Below are 6,535 nucleotides of genomic sequence, written 5' to 3' on the forward strand. Positions count from 1 at the left end.
ATTTTTTTTTAACACGCTGAGAATTTTTAAAAACTCGGTTCATAGGCCCAACCTAGAAATTCCTCCTCCTTCCTCCACTCCGCCTCCGCCCCGATAAATGTGACCAGCGTCCCCAGGAGCCTCAGCCAACAGGCCAGACTCTGAAAACAAAGTACAAGGAGCAAGCTCCAGCTTAGCAAACGCAGCCCAGAAAATGGTGTGTAAAGGACATTATTAAAGCAGGCTACAAACTATCAAGGGCGGAAGAAAAAGGCACTGTGGTGTTACTTGAAACCCCCAGCTGGCAGGGATGAGCCGGGGAGTTAAGCCCTTAATGTTGGATGCTAATCCCCCCACAGCCACCGCAAGTCACAGCTTTCTTTCCGAGTTGCATTCAGGGGAGAGGTTTGTTGGCAGTCCCAGCCTAGGAAGGGAAGAGAGCGACAAGCTGCAAGCGCAACACGAACATATTGCTCAGCCTAACTGCTATTCAGAGCGGCGGTAACTGGCCGACACCACTGTCCCAGGCACCGCTTTAGCGAGACACGCAGATGCTTTCGGGAGCAGATTCAACAGCAAACATCCTCCAGCTAAGAAAGCGCATCGCACGCATCCTCCTGGATTTTGCCTGGGCACGGCATCTGCTCTGAGATCTGCCCTGCGAAAGGAAGCGGGGCCTTGCCGAAAATATTTGACCTCTTGAACCGTTTTTTTCTTTTTTTAAGTTTACCCAGTAAGCCAAAATGTTTTCGGCTCCATGCTGATCGGTGTTGCCCGCATCGCTGAGGGGTGGGAGCGGCAAGCCGCTCACCCGGTCCCCGTGTCCCCTTTGCCGTGGTGACCTTTCCCCATGCGGCCGGGGGAACATTCCTTCCCCGTGACCGTCGGGGCATTTACAGGAAGGCCCAAGCTGCTGGCTGACGCCGAGAGATTGCAAAACAGGACCAGGGACTCCCGGGCCGGTGCTGGCATCCGATACCAGGGATAAATCCCGGGGGGGGGTACGAACAGGCAGAGCTGGAAAAACCAAAATGAGAAAATTTCACACTCTCATTGTTTCCACTTTCCCAAGTCTTTCTCTCCCCATCCTTCTAACACCAAGGCGAAGCTCGGGGCGAGGGGGGGATGTGAGCAGCTCCTTCCTATGCATCCCTGCATCCCTGCTGCCCTGAGGCTGCCTATTGATGGACAGCAGGCTGGAAGTGTCGGCAAAGGCAGGGAACAAGCCGGCAGGGTCCGCGGAGAAAAACACGGCGCTGACTCCCCACATCGGATGGACACAACTGAGCGGCGGAGGAATGGGAACAAGATGGGAGAAGGAGAGCTGTATCTCCCAGAGGATTGTACGGGGGGGCAGGCAGCAGCGACAGGGACTAGGGGATCGTGCTGCGGGAATGGAAACGGGCCAGCCAGGGCAGGGACAGCAAAGGGCAGACAGAGCCGGCGCCGAGGCCAGCCGGCAGCACCCACAGCCCGGACGGGGCAGGGAGGAGGAGCGAGCCCAAGAACCCGCTCCTGCGGGCCTCCTCGGGAGAGGGGGGAAGGAATAACAAGGCCGGGAGAGGAAAGATGAGATAGCACTGGGGTTTGGCCAGGCAGCTTTAGAGGCTGAGACGCAGGCGGGGAGGGAAGCTGGCGGCTAAGAACAAAGAAGTGGCTTTGCGAGGACAGCTGGGGCCAGGCTGAGGGCGCACCGTGGATTTGCTCCCCAATTCTCGAAGCTTGGGAAAATAGAGAGGAGTCAGCCAGCGAGGGTCAGCGCACTGCCTGAATGCTGCCAGGCAAGGCTGCTCTGCGCGCCCTGCCAGGATGAAAAGGCTCTGTGCGCCTGGGAAAGCATGCAGCTAAGGCATCGGCCATCCCACCGCCCCGGGAAGGAGGGGAATAACTACACGCAAGGGATTGCACAGCACACCTAAATGCCTAAAGTATGCCCTGGGGCCGTGCCTGCAGCCCAGAGCCAGGGCAACCGTCCCCAGGCCAGGCAGTGCCTGCACCGAGGAGGCATTTCAACCCAGGGAGATGAGCAGGGTGCTGCAGATGTGTGCCCTGCAACTGCAGGCTGCCCAGAGCACCAGGCTTCAGCTAACATTTAAACACCGTTATCTGCCTCGCTGCCACGCTCAGGCTAGAAACCAAGATGACGGTGGAGCTTAAAAAGCAAAGCTAAGAAATACCATTAGCAGATCCCTGAAATGCTTCTTGTAAAACACGGGGAAGTCAACCATTAGTGGAGTCTGGACTTCATCTCTGCAGTCTCCATAATTAATAACTAGCTCAGGAGGGAATAGAAAATACAACCTAACTGATGGAGGCAGGAGGAAATCACACAAGTACTTCAGGCCTTGGATGTAAGCCCAGAAGCGCAGGTATAGTCAAAAAATTAACTTAATGGAAGGACAACCTCCTGCCTTAACCATCCTTTTCCCCTGCTGTGCTTGCACTCTGCACAACGTCCAACCCACGAGGCCGGTGGAGTGCGACATGTGGGTCCCAACCACAGCAGCACCGATGGGTTTTCAGAGTCACGGCTGTTTTTTTTTCTGGGCTGGTTGGTAACACAGAGGCCACTGCACACACTTGCAAACCAAAGCAGCAGAAAGCAAGCCAGCGAGAAACAAGGAGAACTGCTCTTACAGCAAGCCAGGTGGCAGTGAAGGAACCAGGGCTTGGACTCACAGGAGCACACAGTTAAAAGGGGCTGCAGGAGGTCTCTGACCCAACCTTCCTCTTGCAACAGGACTGTTGCCAATATGAGATCTGGGCAGCCTGTTCTTGTCTGGGCGATGCTTGAAACCTCCATGGATGGAGACACCTCCCCACCAGCTTTTTTTTTCCTAATATCCAAGCCAAACTTCCCACGTTGCCCTATTACGTCAATTGCCATGGCTGCCAAAAAGAGTTTGACCACATCATCTTCCTAATTGCCCTTCACATCGCTCTACCCGTGATTAGATATACCCCCAGCTGCCTCTTCACCACACCCAGCTGTCCCACCTCCCTGCTCCCCTCCCATGCTCTCTGCCCCCAGCCTGGAGCAGCCCAGAAGCCCCAACCAGACCTTCCCCACCATCCCTGCATCCCTCTTGAATGGAGACAGGGGGAGGCCCAAACTGGGCATAGTTTCCTGGTGTGACCTTCCCAGTACTGAGCAGAGAGCCAGCAGCTTTCCTTGCTCCGCTGACCCTTGCTGGATTGGCGCAGGCTGCGTTTGCCTCATTCGGGAACAGAGCAGCTACAGCTAGGCAATACCCAGCATGACGGAGAAGCTGCTTTCCTGCTGAGAGCCCTGCTGTGTCCAGACAAGCCCTCTCTTCTGGGGAACTGCAATTCTTCCTTATCTGCTTTACAGGGATGCGCCCAGAGAGCCTGCACGGGACTAACAAGACAGACACGGTTAGGAACGCACCTATGGAGCCAGAACAACAGACCTGAGAAGCAGCGCAGAAGCAGACCCTCTTTCTCCTGGGAGGAGATCGAGCCCCAAGCCACCTGGCTTTCTGCATTACAACAAAACGCTGGCCCAGGGCTCCTGGCTGGTGTGGCGCTGCCTTTTGCAAGCACCCTTAGAGCCAGGCTGGGCAGTGCTGTAGCAACGCCAGCTACCTGAGGCGGCCGGGAACGCTGTTTTCAGGCTGATCCTTCCCTTGCTGACAACTCGGCGTCGGGCCTCGATGATCCAGCTGTATCCCTGACTTTGCCAGCAGTAGAAAGCCAGTACCAGCAAACTGGGGTCCAAGCATTCCTCTCCCTGATGGTTGTTAGCGGTTAGCCTTGCCGGTCTTAACCAGTCAACAGTAAGCACTCAACCCTACTGGACATCCTCCCCCAGATGCAGTAGCTGCCAGAGGCCCCTGAGGCAGTAACACACATAGGAATTTGGGCCTGGTACATTAGCAGCGACCGGAAAGCAAGCAACAAAGCTGGAAATAATGAGATGTCAGTACCATAGTTGCTTCTAGTCATCTGCAAACGCAGCCCCTCCTCATCAGCAGGTACTGGGAGCCCAGCTCTCCCTGGTGGCCCTGCACTGCCTGCCCGTGCTCATCAGAAGTGACAGCCCTCGCTGGCTACATCCACGTGCGGGGTCTTTATACCATTTGTCAGGGCTCCCTTGCCTCTCTCTCCTCTGCTCTCTAAAAGCCTTGAATGATCATGATGAATTATAGATTAGCTCTGGTACACCACCGCCTTATGTCAGATTTCTCATTCAACCATACAAAATCCTGCTGTTTTCCATTCCCTTCCAGAATGATCTTTGTAACAGAGGAAGAGGTGGAATAACTTTTCAGTCAGAGCAACTTTTAGGAGAGAAGCCAGTAGAGCTCCATGATTAGAGGTGTGACACCCCTGGGCTATTCAACTTCAACCTTAAAACAACAACAGTGCTTTTATTTTGGGGGTGAGGAGAGGCAGATGAAATAAAAGGTCTGGTTCACGTATATAGACACAAAAAAGTCCTAATGAGCTCCTTCTGAAGAGCCAGTGCAGCCCCTGATCCCCACGGGCAGGTATGCTGACATTGCTACCAGATCCCCTACGAGGATACCTTTTCAGAAGCAAATCCCAGACCAGCAATGCCCAGCTAAAGAGGACGAGCTATCAGCAACGCGACCTGGCTTTCCTTACCAGCTCCCTCCTCCTCCTCCAGTTTCATCACAGTGGAATTGGTACACCTCCCTTCCAACAGGACAAGCTAGTGTAATATTGAGGGGGAAACAGGACTGAGTGCACGTCTCCGGCTGTTTGCAGACCTCAAAAGAGCTGCGTTCTCTTGGGAACAGCTCTAGCGACTCCTGCAGATACTGTCCTCGCAGCCACAGGCTTACAAGATGCAATTGTGCAAGCGAAAGGATGACAAAGACAGCCAAGATATACCTCGGAGAGCTCCCATCATTGAGAAAGACTGTCCTCCTTTTCCCCATGGCCCTGTCTGTATGTCCGTCAGCATCACAGCAGGTGGGAACTGAATGCCTCTGCTCCTGGCTGATAGGGCAGGGGAAGAAGAGAAGGATGCTGCATCAGAAGAACTGTTCATCCGTGCCTGCATTCCTCCATTGCCCCAGAGGGTTAGAAAGGCTCAAATGACTGCCCCACCAGGATCGACACACCGAATCCTGGAGCTGGCCTTGCTGGACAGGACACGCACCACCTGAAGAGCCTCAGGAGAGTGGAAGAAGTGAGTCTTCACCTGGCAGGGACAGGCAAAGACTGCACTGAGATGGGTTTGCCAAAGAGCCTACCTGAAATCCATGAGATGAAGGTGCCTGCCACGGGCTAGATGACCATTGTAGGTCCCTTCTGACTGAAATATTCTATTCTATGTTCTGTCTTTGTCAAGGGCAGCCCAAGTACCCTTATCTTCCTGGTTGGCAGCAGACTATTCCAGGGAAGGAAGAGAAAAATGGACTAATAGGGCCATGGCCCCCAGGAGAGAGCGTGATGTTTCTCAGCAGCCCTGCCAGACTGAGGGAACAAGAATTTTGCCAAAGAAACCAAGCTGAGGGCATGATGGTTTTGGCCACTGGGAGAACCATCCTGCCAGACAGAATACATGAGAACACCCTGAAGGAAGATGAAGCAGGTTTATGTTTTTGACAGCTATGAAATCTTATGCTGAACTTCAGCAAAAAGCCAGATTTGGACATTACACTGTGAGGAGACTGAAGTGCACTGGAGTGGTACTAAAATGCTTTCAGCAAACAGACTCCCGTTGATATAGTCCGAGACGTTTTCAAGTCGCACCATTTGATTTTTAAGAGGTCTTGGAAAAAACTCGTAAGGACTGCTGGGAGCATCTTCGATACAGCAACAAAACCCAACTCCTGAAACCCACCAAAAAAGAGGAGCTCATGCTTATTTTCTGAACTTGTTTTCTCCATGACTGCTTCTCTATATTCCATGCCACCTCTAATGCACCAATGAGAGCTTCCCTTCAGCTATTTTTGAGACTGTACCCTAAAAAGTTGTAAAACTTGCTATGCCCTCTCTGCTTATACAGCAGAGGAGAAGACTTCCTCCAGTGAGACAACACATCTAATCCAGTCTTTCCAACTGGACATCAACTGGAGCGTTTTGTTCCTTTGAACACTGGAGCCTGACCATGCCAGCACAGCACGCAGAGCGGGTAGTCAATCTTCCTTTCCTGATCTCCTATTTTTTGACCTAACATATTTTTAATCTTTGAAAGTAGCTAGAGGCGTTTTCTTTAGACTTCCCTATTATCTTAATCACTTGAGCAGAGAAACAAAACAGGTAACCTACCTTACAGTCTCCTTTGCAAACTTTGGTTCACAGAGAAAGGGTAATGCTATGTAAGATGACTGGGAAGTTAACCCCATAAAAACCCCCAAAGGTATGAAAGGCAACTCAGAGCACACTAAGACCTCTGCTTTTGTCTAAGCACCACCACCAAAAAAATCACTGCTCAAAAATGCAGAAGATGGAAGGGAATTTTTTTTTTTCCCCTGAGTGAAAATGACAGAAGAGAGGTGAACAGTTTTGCAAGTGTGCCACGGGTGCTTTAAAGCAGAGCTGTAACAGAAAACTAAAAAGC

Source organism: Haliaeetus leucocephalus, unplaced genomic scaffold (assembly GCF_000737465.1).
Source record: "Haliaeetus leucocephalus isolate CR32 unplaced genomic scaffold, Haliaeetus_leucocephalus-4.0 Scaffold484, whole genome shotgun sequence".
In the NCBI taxonomy this organism is placed as follows: domain Eukaryota; kingdom Metazoa; phylum Chordata; class Aves; order Accipitriformes; family Accipitridae; genus Haliaeetus; species Haliaeetus leucocephalus.